This window comes from Protopterus annectens, chromosome 3.part0 (assembly GCF_019279795.1).
Source record: "Protopterus annectens isolate FY-2018-M chromosome 3.part0, PAN1.0, whole genome shotgun sequence".
Lineage (NCBI taxonomy): Eukaryota > Metazoa > Chordata > Ceratodontiformes > Protopteridae > Protopterus > Protopterus annectens.
The window spans coordinates 879,774,428-879,790,305 of NC_056731.1; positions in this window are offsets into that span (position 1 = coordinate 879,774,428).

The following is a 15,878-nucleotide window of genomic DNA, read 5'->3' on the forward strand; positions in this document are numbered from 1 at the left end:
ACATATGCACATACAAAGAAGAAAATATGTGGATATATGTAGACTACATTTGCCTCAACTCTTGGAAGGTAATCTGTGTAACAGCACTACAGTCAAACATTCAGGAAAGTAGTGAATGCTCCAAACATTTTGCCACAATCAGTATTAGACAAATAGCTACGTGTGTGAACTCTGAAGGATAACACACAACATTAGCTATTGGGGAAAATATGTTTAGTTCGGTGATCATATTCATTTTCAAAGCTGCATGGCATTTTTTATCAACAAGATGCAAAATGTTTTATTCCTCGAGAATATTAAAACATTTGCAACTCAGCATGCTTGTTTGTTTGCAAGATACAACTGTCCAAACCAATTCTGCCCTGTTAAATGATGGAAACTACGCATGCTTAGACAAGTATATCTAAATGAGTGTACACACTGTTAAGCAATACTAATGCAGACCATATGAAAAGTAATTAAGAGTGAAGGAAAAAAAAAAACGTGTAGAAACAAGCATGAGAAAAAAAGGCATTACTTGGGCTGAAATAATTATGCCACACATTTTTACAGAAAACAAAAAACAACAAAATAAACTAGTAGGTATAGTGTCACTGCTGCAGACGTTCAAAGTCTAAATGTGACAATATAGCATCTCTTGCTGAGTGGGAACCAGTAATTCAAGTAATCTAATAGATCTTGGGTGGTGGAAGGCAAAAACAGAAGGACAGACTTCACTTGTAAAATCTTGGCATTTCCTATAACAACCTACCCTCACTGAAGTTGTGTAATCTGACCTTTAGTATACTAACAAGCTTCCCTGAAAACCCTGCCTCTGAAGGAACACTTAACTTACACAGCACTAAAATGTAAATAAAGTCCTATAGTAAGAAACTGATTGTAGAATCCATATAGTGCCCCTTTAACAGTCACTGATGCACAGTTTTATAACTCTCAACTCATGCTCAACCAATCTGTCTCTCTCCATATATATATATATATATATATATATATATATATATATATATATATATATATATACACACACACACACACACACACACACACACACACACACACACACACACACACACACACACACACTGGATATAAAAAGTGTACACACCCCTGTTAAAATGATGCCAGGTTTTTATGATATAAAAAAATGAGACCACAATAAATCATTTCAAAACTTTTCCCACATTTAATGTGACCTATAACCTGTACAATTCAATTGAAAAACAAACAAATCTGTTAGGGGGAAAATATAAAAAAATAAAAAAACGTACAATAAGCTGGTTGCATAAGTGTGCACACCCTTAAACTAATACTTTGTTGAAGCTCCTTTTGATTTAATTACAGATTCAGTCTTCTTGGGTAGGAGTCTATCAGCATGGGATATCTTGACTTGGCAATATTTGCCCACTCTTCCTTGCAAAAATCTGTCAGATTGTGAGGGCATCAAAAAAACTGGCATTTTAACAGGGGTGCGTAAACTTTTTATATCCACTGTATGTATATATATTTTCCACAAATCCAACTTATATATATATATATATATATATATATATATATATATATATATATATATATATATTCCCCAAATTCCACTCTCATGAAAAAACAAAATTTAAAATTGTCTCTGTCTCTCTTAATAATAAAACCTTTGAAGTCACTTATTATAGCAAATTATTTGGGATGATAGTAGATGATAATCTTAACTTGGATTTGCACATCCAAAATTGCAAAAAAGCCAAACAACAGGGATACTTTACAGAGCCGTAAATTTCTCACCAACACAATTAAAACTATAGCTGCCACTATTTGCCTCGTCCTCTCACTACTTTTGTGCTCCCCCATCCTTACTAAATTCCAGACATCACAACAGAACTTGAACAGTGCTATAATAATGTGGCTAAATTTGCAGCAAGTACCCCTTTCAGAGGCCACCACTGTATAGCACTAGAAAGCTTAAATTGTTAGAACTAGCCCATCAGTTAACATACACATAGCTTCTTACTACTAAGAAAATTATCCAGCGTCCATCTTCTTGTCCAACACTAAATACTATTCTACACAACTGTGTTCCCAATCGGTCATTACAATCCAGTGACCAAAAACTCATCTCTGTCCACAAACCTGCTGGCCATGGTGGGTACTCATATCATGCTGCTAAGGCTTGGAACTCCTTACCTGTATCCATCGGGTCAGTACCCTCCCTCCGGTCCTTTAACACCATTCTGAAAGACTCCCTAGCCAAAGTCTGGCTGTGTTCTTGCTCAACCTCCAGGATAAACCACATCCATAAATATGAATAAGTACCTATTCATACATTACACCTCCTTACTATCCCTTCTTCACTCACTTCCTTACTTATTTCTCTCTCCAGACTCTTTACTTTCCCTTCTCCACTCACTTCCTTACTGTAATCATTTTCTCTCCCCAGATTCTATGGAAAATAAGCTATAACTCTGTTTTTTTTTTCCTTCCCTCATTTCATTTTCCAGTTCCTGTTTGTATTTTACTAACATACCTTTAATTTCTGTGTAAAATGGATAAAATATATTTAAATATTAAACTACTGTCATAAAAGTTGTATGTATTCTTAACCAGTGTTTTCAGATTATGTATAATTTGGTATAATTAAACCATAGATGTTTTCGTATTATTTCTGAAGATTGCAAAATTATTATTCTTAAAATGTTTCTGTAGTACTTTGGAGCTTTTCTCCCTGGGACTGTGCTGAAAATGGGCACCTACCCAGTTGGACCTTCCTGGTAATCAAATGTCAGCAAATAAATACATTTTCCATTCTCCACTACAACTTGTCCAGGGGAGCTGTGAGTATAAGACAAAAAACAGGCCTCTACAGGATGTGAGTGTCAGTTGCAGGGCACAGAGGAAGACACCACACACCTTCAGGCACATTAAGAGGAGCTGCATTTGATCTGTTGGTATGTCTTTTGGATGTGGGGAGAAACCATAGACCAGTGAAAGATTTATTGACACAAAAAAGGATGTGAAGATTCTGCACAGAATTTACTTCAGTCCAGAACCAAACTGGAGTGCAAATCACTGACAGGCAGTGCATTTAGCCACAGTGTCACTGTACTTCCCACCCAATCACATTTTCACAAACAACTTTCTATATTTTGGAAACCATATCATGTACAAAATGGGAAAAGGGTTTGAGGATGGATTCAACCCAGTTTTGTTCATCAGGATTAGAACTCTTGTATATCTACAAGAAATTAATTTTTTGACTCTCTTCTATTTTAAAATATTTACAGATGTGTGAATTATATTCCTGATTGCATAATTAAGTATAGAAAAAAGCGGTAAATATGTCTCGTGCAGTGGAAGTTAGTTTATTTATTTATTTGATATTTGTGTACTGGGAAAGTTCGACTGGGGAAAAAAATATTTTCAGTTGAGTCCCTGGGAGAAAAGGTCCATTACATACAAAAAACACACATTATAAAAAAATTTATATAAACATAGCTGCTACTAACTGAAATAAAATTGTCAAAAAATACAAATGACTTAGACTTGTACATAGAAATATTTAAAGACACTTAAATAATATCAGTATATTTACATGGTAGGGGACAATGACATACATGGAATATAGTGCATTTAGACAGAAGTATAATATAGAATATATGATGAGGTGTATTTTCTCTCTCTCATGTCCATACCGTGCCTTTTAACACATTTGGCAACGACCACTGTCCAACACTCGTTTCTGTAGCGGTTACGGGTTTAACGGGGTAATGCAAGCATCAGTGCAAGTTTTCCTTCCAGCATCAATTAATGCTTTAGCAGATGCCATGCAGTAGTTTTACGTCACTTGGTTTTGGCATCATTAATGTTGAAATGGAAGTTTCCATAGTAACTGACAGCTAGCAACATGCAGAATGTACTGCATTTTACATAGATATTCTGTCTCCCAGTATGACATTTTGTATGATGCCCCTTAGTCACTAATTCAGTTTTGAAGTTGTGAATGAACATATGAATGATCCAGACAACATCGTGCTATCATAAGGAGTTGCTGGTGTCAGAAAAAAATGTGCTGTGTATACTAATGAGTTAATACCTTAAATAACCAAAAAAATATAAAGTGTACAGAACCCATTTTATGGAAATATACAGTATGCCTCAGTTACATATTTACAATAATAAAATGTTCCCAAAATGGCGACAGCCTGAATACATTTTTCCTTCAAAACTTTTGTCCTCTCTACATAAATACCATCTGCAAGTCTCCATTTAAATTGATCATACACCTACTGGGACTAGCAATAGATAAATAAAAAGTGGCTTTAGGTTCTGATTGAGGTATGTCCACTGCAGCTCTGACCAGTTAGATTTCAGGGAGCAAAAGTGTTACCATTCACCCTTGTCTATGGAGAAAAAAAAATAGTAGCCAAAATCAGACCTGACTCCCTGCAGAAATCTATATCCAGCACTCTTAAGACAGTAATAGGAGCACATCAACTGGTTGCCACCAGAATCTGCCACCTGAAAAAGATCATTCAACATATGCAGGAAACAAAAGACATTTCAACTTACTAACTGATTTGTTAAGTATTTCAGGGGAACACTCATGGTTTTATGCTACTGCAAGCAGGAGCAGAAGAAAATACCCTGTGTTTCTCACTTTGGTGTACAAACATATGTAGTGTGTGTGTGTGTGTGTGTGTGTGTGTGTGTGTGTGTGTGTGTGTGTGTGTGTGTGTGCGCTCGCGCGCGCATGTTGTGACCTCTATGAACCTTTGAGGGATTTATTACTAGGTTCCATTATTCTAATATAAGGTTGACCCTGTGGTTTGCATGGGAACGTGTGTGCCATGAAGAAGGTAGTGTTAATGTCTTTAATTTTTTGTTGTTTCATTAGATGACACTAAAAGATTATTCAAGCTGAAGATACAAGGTTAACTGAGGTTCATAGGTTCATAGATTAGTACTAGGCTAATTGCCCTTGTGGGCCATTTTAAGCCTAGCCAATTACCCCATGTGAGAATCAAACCCTGCACCTTGTGTCTGCCAGGTAAACACCGTAACCATTCTGCCATCCTCCCACTTGCTTACTTGTTAACTTATTAGGTGGGTCAAACGCCAAGCAGCCTTGACTGACTAACAGGAGTTTAAAAAATTGTTTTTACTGTACACCCAAAGTATCTCTCTCTCTCTCACACACACACACACACACACACACACACACACACACACACACACACACACACAAACACAAAGTTCATAAAACAAATCATGGCGCTACATTTCTTTAGTAGTGCATGTTGCAGTCTGCACTGGAATGATGTGGCCACGCCTTATGTTTATAAGGTACAGTATTTTTGGATTTATGCCATCACAGCACAACACAACACATGGGTTTACAGTAATGCCTTTTCATTGTATGCCTGGCAAATGTGATTGTGTATATGCATGTTTGCATTTTATATATATGCATGCATGCATATGCATTTTCAGTCAGATTTTGAAACACAGAAAATTGCCTATCCTTAGTATGTTTTTATAACTTGTTTTATGATCTGGAAAGTTTCTGAGATGATTTTGTCAATTGCATGCTGCTGTACAAACACTAAACTGTAGCTAATGCTTCTAATAGTGTACACTGCTGTTGGATTTTGTCATTGCTGCCCTTTATTTAGGTTGGAAGTCTAGTAGTGTTGACCTTTCCTTTTAGAAATATCTCTGCTTTAGTGTTTAGTACTTTCTTCCAACTGATGAAACTCCTTGAATGCTAGCATTGCCCTCACAAATTTGCTTGTGTTTGAGTATGATCATCAATGCAACATGTTGGAGTTTCTCATGTCCTTTATTAACTACAAAACTAAAAAAAAGTAGGTACCAGTTCTACTAATTACAGGGAGAGTGATTTACTTTCCACACATTCCTACTGAAATTCTGGAAAATAATGATGTTCTTCGTGTTTCACTGTTGCAGTCATTACATTTGGGTTATCTGCTTGCAGTAGCCCTCAGTCGGCCTGATTAACAAAGTCTTGGGTCCTGCATCGGTTGCTGTCCCTTCTTCCATGACGTCAGGTCGTCAGGGATATAAAACATGCAGCCTACGCCATTGCATCAATCTTTCTTGCCGTGCGGTGCCCGAAGCAGTTCGCAAGTGCCGGTCGGCCGACTCCTGAAATTTTTGTTTTCGAGTTTCAAAACCGAAGTCTTCAACTAAAGCTAAGTACCCCTTTAGAGAAATTTTTTCTTGCTCCTTACCGATGTCAGTAAAAGTTAATAATCGCATTACTTGTGGAAAGCAAATACCTCACAAAGATTTGCATTCGTACTGTATTCCATGCCTAGGCCCTGACCACGACATACCTTGCTGTCGATTTTGTGCTTTATTTAAACAGCGCACTATCCATCGTCTGTATATTTTCGCTTCTAAATATTTCAGTTCTCGGTTTAATTATCCAGAAATGTTGTCGGTTAGCCTTCTGACTACCGGGATTCCGAAAAAACTCAAGGATAAAGACAGAGACAGGCCGCCGAGGTCCAAAGCTGCCGACGAAGCTTCTCTTAAGCCAGTCACCAGTTCGCCGGTACTCAGTGAGCCACTTTCGCAGCCCCTGATACCCGCTACTTCTGACTCGCAGGCCTCTACTGAGACCCATTCTGAGTCCAGTATGCTGCGAGATGCTTCAACTGTGGAACCTGCGGATGTCTCTACCTTGAATGGGTCCGGAGCCGCTGTGCAGGCACCGGCTTCTGAGGGTGCATTCAGGCCTACTGACTTGCATATTAAACCGACGCCTCCTTCTTCATTTAAGCCAAAATCTGGAACCATGCCTAAGAAACCGACGCCCAGGCTGCATGCTCAGGCCTCTATGCCTAAAAAACAAATGATAAGAATGGCTTAAGATCTTATAACTCTAATCAGGGGAAGCCAACCTCCCTCTTCTAAAAGACCTAGGACTGAAGTTGTTTATGAATCTTCTGAACAGGATACTGATTTTTCTGATTCTTCTGATGATCTAGATTTGCCCTTGTCTACTTATGAGGATTCTGATACAGAGGACTCTCTTCCCTCTGCTTCTCCTCCAGAGGATTTTTCTTTTGGTGAAACCTTACATACTCTAAGGGAGCATTTCCACTGGAAAAGCCAGTATTTTTCTGATTCAAAAAAGAGGCTTAGGGATTTCTTACTCTTGCCTCAGCATAGGCCTTTAGCTATACCTCCTGTAATAGACATTGTTAATGATGCTTTCTCAGAATCTAGTTTGGCCCCTGATTCTTTGCCTCCTGCTCTCATAAAACCTGACAGATATTACAGGGTTCCTGATTCTCACAAGTTCCTTTTTAAAAATCCTATTGCGGATCCAGAGACTGTTTCACAGGGACCCAAAGGCATTAAGGCTTCTACTGCTAAAAGTCCTACCCCCTCTGATAGAGACTCCAGCGCGCTGGATAGATGGGGTAAGAAAGTGTACACTTCTGCAACCTTGGCCATTAAGGCTTTAAACTGCCAGATCCGAAGTAGGTACTTCATTTGTCAGCAACCTTTGGGTCTTGGGTCCGAACTCGGATCCGAGCTGGCAACTTATTTCATAGCTTAGAGATCCGAGCTCCTAGTTCCTCCACTTACCCATAATCCCCTGCCAACCCTGACTGACTTCAGATCTAGATTGCCGCTCTTGCGTACGCTTCTAGATTCTTGAGCTCCTAGCGTGTGGTAGATAAGTGACAGTTTTTTGTTAAAAAAAATACTTATTTCTCACTTGTTATTTGTAGTTAACTGTTTGTGTGTGGTTAGGTTCCCTTTTTAGTGTAATTCCTCCCCCTCCTTTGCTGGTGCGTAGTGTGTGTGTGGACTGTTGTGTGTTGGGGCCTGGTCTGTGTGAGGTAGTTTAGTTTTAAATATTTTTTTTGTTGTTAAAAAAAAAAAAAAAAAAAGACTATGTCGGAGGCCCCAAAGCCTATTTTCTCAAAGTGCACCGAGTGTGGCCATACGCTTTCACCGGCGGATGGCCACACTCGGTGTGTTCGGTACCTTGGGGTTGAACACCTCTCCTCTGGGTGTTCTATTTGTGCAGGGTTCATCCCCAGGGCACTGAAAGACCGTAGGTCGAAGCTGATCCTGGCGGGACTTTTGCCCCCGGATCCGGCTTCGGCCTCTGGTACTCCCGTGGCACCACCCCAGTCCTCGGTGGCGGACACTCCTGCCTCCCTCCCCCCGGCCGGGACTCAAACTCCCACTAAAGCACCAGAGGAGAGGGAGGCCAGGAGGGAGAAAAGGAGGGAGAAGCACCACAAGCTGCGGGTCGAGGCCTCCGCTTTGGCCCCCCCCAGCTAAGCGGGCTTCTCCCTCCATGGCTTCCAGGTCTCTTCCTCCTCTGCTCCAATCCCCCTGCTTTTCTTTGGGACCTGAGGAGGAGGAGACCCGATCTCCGTCAAGGTCATCGAGGCAGCACTCCCGGCCCGCCTCGGTGGCCTCTTCGAGATCTACCTACAGCCTTTCAGATGCAGACTTGGACCGGATGATGCGAAGGTTCATCCAGGCCCAGCTGCAGATGGGAGTGCTCATGCCCCGTCGGGAGCTCAACACCTTTTTTTGCCCCGATAGCTCCTTCTCCGACCTGCTTTTCGGTTTCGGAGTGTACGGAGCCGGGCGTGGGTCGGCGCCAACAGTACTGGGTACTTCGGATCCGAATCTGCCCTCGAGTCTGTCGGGTCCTTCCTTGTCGGATCTGAGCTCTCGGAGCCATGGGCTGAGCTTCGGATCCGTGGGATTCTGTGTGCCTTCGGCTCCGTCTGGGTCGGAGCACACGGGTCCTTCGGATCCGATGGTCTCGGCTCCGGTTCCGATCCCTCCATCGGATCCAAGTGGGAGTCGACTTTCGGATCCCAGAGAGAGCGACTCCCCCTCGGCCTTCGATGCAGTGGAGAGGGCTCTGTTGAGGGCATCCGGACCCCCGGCCCTTGCTTCGGCTCCAGCCCCACTCTCTCTCGGCTGAGTCAGGCTTCCATCACCCGGCCTCAGGGACAGCCTGCTTCGATGTCTCAGGTCGTTCCCTTGGAACAGGTCGTTGCTGGTGAGACCTCCTCGGACAGCCCCCCCGAAGATGTGCCTCATAAGCACAAGTGTAAGAGGAGACACGTGGACTCCCCCAAGTCCTTAACAGAAGACATGGACTGAAGGGGAAGGCTCCCCTAGGTCACCCCCCGAAGATGTCTCCTTTGGAGACATCATGGAAATGCTCAGGATTAGGGGGGTAGTTTGTCCCCAAGGCTTCCTCCGATGAGTCCATGTTCCTGGAGGCATTCGAAGCAGGACCGTCTACCTCATGAGTGTCCCCTCCGCCCAACCCCCTGGTGGACCTTATTACCACCAGGGCGTGGAAGGAGCCGGACACTGTGGAGCCAGTTTCTAAACGCCCCGATCGTATTCTCAGCCCCCCTGTGGACAGATCCCACTGGAGCAAGGCTCCCCCCGTAGATGCCATGTTGACAGCGGCAGCCACCAAGAGGGAATTAGCTCAGGAGAGTCCCTCAGTCCATCCACCGAGCAAAGAGTCACGCTCGATGGATTGCCTGGGGAAGCGGGTTTTTAGTTCAGACCCCTCTCAGTAAGGTCTCTGAACTATATGGCACACGTTATAAGGATGCAGCGAGACCTTATCAAAGAATGCGCTGCTTCCCCCCCCCGGAGTCCATGTCGGCGGAGGACAAGCAATTGTACTCCACTCGCATGGCCACTCTAAGATCGATATCTAATACCTCTATGCGGTTGTTGTCCCATGCGACAGAGGGAGCCACTAGAGCCAGTGGAGCAGGCCTAGTCATGAGGCTCCAGGCCTGGCTCCGACATTGTGACTTCGCGGAACCCTTTAAGGCGTCATTTGCGAATGCCCCTTTTGATGGTTCTGCCTTATTTGGCAAGACCGTTCGCGACACTTTAGTCCAGAGCGAAAAGGACAGGAAGACGTTGTCTGCCGTCGGAGTCCGCTTCTCCACTCCCCAGAGGTCCTTCTCCAAGAGCCAAAAGGGACAGAAGAAGATGTGGTTCTGGAAATCGCAGCATTCCCAGCCTGCTCCGGACAACCAGTCCTTCCGTGGCAGAGGAGGACAGGGAAGACGCCGCCCTAGAGGCAGAGGGGGGCCGAAGACTTTTGGGTCCAGAGAACCTTTCTCTGACCGACCCACGCAACAACCCTGAGGGGTTGCCCGACTGCTCCACTCTGGAGGCAGTCGGGGGGCGTTTCTCGAAGCACCTGGCAGCTTGCGAGTCCATCACATTGGATCGCTGGGTGCTTCGTATCATATCCAGAGGGTACCAAATTCCCATATCTCATGTCCCCAGATCCAAAAGCCTCCTCGATGTACCACCCGATCAGAGGGAGGCAGCAGCTGCAGAGATCCAGCAGCTGCTAGAAAAAGGAGCCATCCAACCCGTCCCCCCAGACCAGCTCGGATTAGGGTTTTACTCCAGGTTCTTTCTGGTGCCAAAAGACCAATCCTAGACCTCTCCCTTCTGAACCTGTCGGTAACCAAAGAAAAATTCCGAATGGTCGCTCTTCAATCCATTCTCCCCCTACTTCGGGAGAACGACTGGATGTACTCTATAGACCTTAAGAATGCGTACTACCACATTCTTATGGACAGACGATCCAGGAAGTTTCTCCGCTTCCGGCTAAGACCAGTTCAGGGTCCTTCCCTTTGGTCTCACCACAGCCCCCAGGGTGTTTACCAAAGTATTAGCAGTGATAGCGGCCCACCTGAGACTCCAGGGAATGCAGGTGTTTCCATACCTGGACGACTGGCTCCTGACCGCCCCGACAAGGCATCTACTTTGCTCAGCAAGGAACTACTTCCTCCGGCTGGCCCCCCAGCTGGGCATCACCATCAACATGAACAAATCCTCTCTTGCTCCTACCCAGGTGATAGAGTTTATAGGGGCCAAATTGGACACAAGAAATCTCCTAGCATTTCTGACTGCGGAACGTCTTCAGAACCTGAGGCTGCATGTACAGGCCATCCTCCAATCTACAGCTCCACCGGCGGGATTGGTCCTGAGGGCTCTAGGCTCCATGGTGGCAGCAATTACTCTTCTGCCATTGGCTCGTCTGAACATGAGGGTACTGCAATGGACCCTTCAAGTCCAATGGTCGTTTCATCGTTACCCCCTGCAACCATCCTATTTCCATCAGCAAGGCGTGCAGGACGGCTCTCGTATGGTGGCTCCAGTCCCCGGATCTCCATATGGGACGTCCCTTCTCCACGCCACCTCCCCTCGCCACGGTGACCACGGACGCCTCTCACCTTGGATGGGGGGGCATTGCGCAGGCAAGACAGTCCAAGGCACGTGGAATGACATAGAGACTTCCTTGCATATCAATGTCCTGCAGATGAGGGTGGTGCTGTTGGCGTTGCGAGCACTACAGAACCTTCTTCCGGTAGGGACTATTGCGATACAGACGGACAACATGTCAGTGGTCTGGTACATCAACAAACAGGGGGGAACCAGGTCCTATCCTCTTTGTCGAGAGACCATGAGAGTGTGGGAATGGACAATTTCTACCAACCGCTTTCTTATTGCAATGCACATTCCGGGACGGTCCAACATACTGGTGGACAGACCCAGCCGCACCCTTCTTTCCCCTTACGAGTGGTCTCTCAGCCCCCAGGTAGTGAAGCGAATTTTTGCCGTGTGGGGGCAACCCTGTTGCGATCTCTTCGCCTCTCCCTCAAGTACGAAAAGCAACAGTTACTTCGCTCTACTTCCCCCCCGTCGGGGAATCCCCGAGAGACGCTCTGGTGCATGCTTGGCCCCCCGGTCTACTTTATGCCTATCCTCCTCTGCCCCTGATGCTGAAACGCATACAGACAGCCAGTCGGTTGGGGAGCAGGATGATCCTCATTGCCCCATTCTGGCCTCATCAGACGTGGTTCCCCTACCTGTGGTCTCACCTGGTAAATCCGCCTTGGATTCTAGATCCCCTCCCGGATCCAATATCTCATCCCCTAGACCTCCTGATCCCGAATCTGGACAACCTCAAGCTGACAGCGTGGCTGCTCCAGTTCCACTCCTAGTCAGGACTCCCGGAATCTCTTCACCGGTTAAAGCCATTCTCATAGCGGCACAAAGTCTATCGTAGTAAGTGGAAGCGCTTCTCCATCTGGGTGGAGAATAATAACTTAGACCCCTTCACAGCCCCGTTACCGTCTGTCTTGGAGTTCCTTACAGGTCTCTTCCATCAGGGGGCTAGCTGCTCTATGGTCAAGGTTCAACTAGCAGCTATTTCTTATTACCATGTGGGGCATGAATCGGGCCCCTTGATTACAGCGAAATTGTGTAAGTCCTTTCTCAAGGGTACTTTCTTGCTCAGACCTCCTATCAGGGAAATTGTACCCCCTTGGGATTTAGCTCTAGTTTTACAGGCCTTGACAGCTCCCCCTTTTGAACCAGCTGCCTCGGTCGATCTTAAGTACCTTTCTTGGAAAACAGCATTCATAGTTGCTATTACTTCGGCGAAAAGAGTTTCCGAGCTTCAGGCCCTTTGTGTGAAACCCTCATACTTGGCTTTTCATCAGGATAGAGTGTACCTCAGGACCAATCCTTCTTTTCTTCCCAAGGTGGCTTCAGAGCCCAATATCAATCAGTCCATTAACCTACCAGTTTTCTTCCCTAAGTATTAGAACAAGGGAGAATACAAACTTCACTCCGTAGATGTGCACAGACAACTGCGCTTCTACATTCACAGGACTGCTGGTCATAGGCAGTCCAACCAGTTGTTCATTTCCTTTTCCACATTTAACCTAGGTAAATCTGTCTCTAAGATCACTTTATCACGATGGATCTCACAGTGTATTCTCTTGGCCTATGACACTTCTGGGAGGCCTGCACCTCAGGGAATTCATGCGCACTGTACTCGTTCTGTATCTACCTCTGCAGCCTTTAGATCTAGAGTTCCACTGGATGATATTTGTTCCGTGGCCACTTGGGCCTCATCTCATACCTTTATCAACCATTATAAGCTGGACATTATCTCCAGAGGGAGAGCGTCCTTTGGCTCTGCAGTGTTCCGGAACATCCTTCCATTATGGCCACCCAAGATTCAGGTAGCTGGGGACTCTGTCCCAAAGGTTGCTGACAAATGAAGTACCTACTTCAGATTAAGAAGTTATGTAATCACCATAACGTTCCATCTGAGTAGGTGACTTCATTTGTCTGCAACCATCCCCCCCTGGCCCTCAGAAATGTTCTTGTTCCTGTATGTCCTTCTATTATATCCTTCGGGATGTATTAGCCTTCGGCTTTTTTGTATACGGGCAAACTTGATCTGAGGTCAGTCAGGGTTGGCAGGGGATTATGGGTAAGGGGAGGAGCTAGGAGCTCGGATCTCTAAGCTATGAAATAAGTTGCCGGCTCGGATCCAAGTTCGGATCCAAGACCCAAAGGTTGCAGACAAATGAAGTCACCTACTCAGATGGAACGTTATGGTGAGTACATAACTTCTTATTCCATATGTTAAATTATCAACAACATGTTATTGGACTGCTTAAACAGAAAATGATGTTATTTCTTGACTGCGCTGAAAATAAAGAATTACAGGATTTAATGCATTCTTCTGAACAGGTTGGAAAGCATACTTTGCAATGTGGATTTGATTCATTAGAGGCCTCTTGCAGGGCTGCTGTTACTGGGTCTGTGCTCAGAAGGCATGCTTGGCTTAAGGAGCAATCTTTGCCTGATCATGTTAAAGCTAAATTGTTGGATGCTCCCTTAAATCAGGACCGCCTGTTTGGCAACAAGGCTGAGGAAGTTCTTAAAAAGATGGAAGATAAAGCTAAATCTATGCAGACTGTTAAAGATTTGTTACAAGTTCAGCCTCCTAGATTTAGTAGGCACTGGCCCTCTAAACATTGGTCCTTTCCAGCCCCCTCCAGGTCTTCTCAAGCCAAACCCAGACACAGCAGAAACCCCAGGTTTCAGTTCCAAGGGACACACAAGACTAGGCAGTGGGGGGTTTCCACACCTAACCTGGGAGTAGTAAGACCCCCCCCCTATGGAAAACTGTCTCAATTACTTGCTTTTAAAACTTCCAAGCACTTCCCAACTGAATGCTCCTTTAGGTGGAAAGATTGGTCTGCAGGCCAAAAACTGGAAACTCATTATCCGGGACAAATTGGTTTTAAATGTAGTGTCCCAGGGATACAGATTTCATTTCCACACATTACCAACACCAAGTGGGTGGCCAGATCTACCCCCAAATCAGTGGGCAGAGGCCCAATATCAAGTACTCTCTCTTAAACATGGGAGCTATTCATTTGGTACCAGAAGAGGAAAAGGGACAAGGTTTCTATTCAAAACTTTTTCTGGTACCCAGAAAAGGCAATACATGGCATCCTATCCTGGACCTTTCTATTCTAAACACCTTTCTGGTGATTCCAAAATTCAAAATGCTGACTCTTCATTAGCTGCTTCCTATGCTAGGCAAGGATGCATGGTTGGCAACACTAGACTTAAAAGAAGCATACCTGCACATCCCTATCAGGGAAGATACCTACGCTTCAAAGCAGGCTACATGCACTGTCAGTTCTCTTCACTCCCCTTTGGCTTATCTTCTGTGCCCAGAGTATTCACAAAGTGCCTATCTCCAATCATTGCATTTTGCAGGCAAAGAAATATTCAGATATACCCATACCTGGACAATTGTCTAATTCATGCAGAAAGCAAGGACATTCTTTTGAATCATCTGGCTTTTGTTCAAAGTGTACTGACTTGCCTGGGGTTAACCATAAACGAAAAGAATTCCCACCTGGTACCCTGCCAACAAATTATATTCCTGGGAGCAAGCTTGAATACAACTTACCAGATGGCTTTCCTCACGCCAGAGAAATGGATTCATTTGACAACTTACTTCAAACAAGTGGCCACAGAAACCCAGCTATCTGCAAGGCAAATACTGCAAGCCTTGGAGTTCATGGCCTCATGCATTCTTCTAATTCCATATGCAAGGCTGCATATGAGGAAACTACAATGGTATCTCAAAAGCCTATGGTGTCAACATTCGCAGGATCTGGAAGCAAGGATTCCTGTCATACCTTGCCTACGCTTAGAGACCCTTTGGTGGGCAGAGGCCTGCCACCAAAACAGAGGACTACCATTCACATTACCCCCTGCCACACAAATCTTAACAACAGACTCATCAGACTATGCATGGGGGGCTCACCTGGCAGGGAAGTGCATTCAGGGCAAATGGAACACAAGTAAAATGCACCTGCATATAAATCAAAAGGAAATGTTAGCTGTACAGAATGCTCTGACAGCCTTCAAGGACCACATTCTTCCAGGATAACTAATGGTAAAGGCAGACAACACCACTGTCATGTGGTACATAAACAAGTAGGGGTACACATTCTTACCCCCTCTGCAGACTAGCCATGGCATTGTGGAACACGGCCTTGAGCTACCAAGTGAATCTGCAAGCTCAATTCCTGCCAGGAAAACTAAATGCACTGGCAGACGGACTAAGCAGAAACCTCATGGACCCACACGAGTGGAAACTGGAACCAAGGATTTTCAACATGTTGACAAGCAAATGGGGGAGCCCAGATATAAACCTGTTTGCCTCCCCCCAGAACCATCAACTAGACAAATTTTGCACAAGGGTTCCACACAAGCAAGCTTGGAAAGTGGATGCTCTGTCCTTCAGCTGGAAAAAACAGTTTATGCCTTTCCTCTTCTGCCTGTGCTCTCCAAGGTACTACGAAAGCTCAAACAGGACAAGCCAAGGACAATTTTAATTGCACCAGACTGGCCTTGCCAACACTGGTATCCACTCCTGCGCAGTGTGTCATGCTTGGCTCCATGGCACCTGTCTCAGACTCCTTCCCTGTTGTCTCAGCAGGAGAACC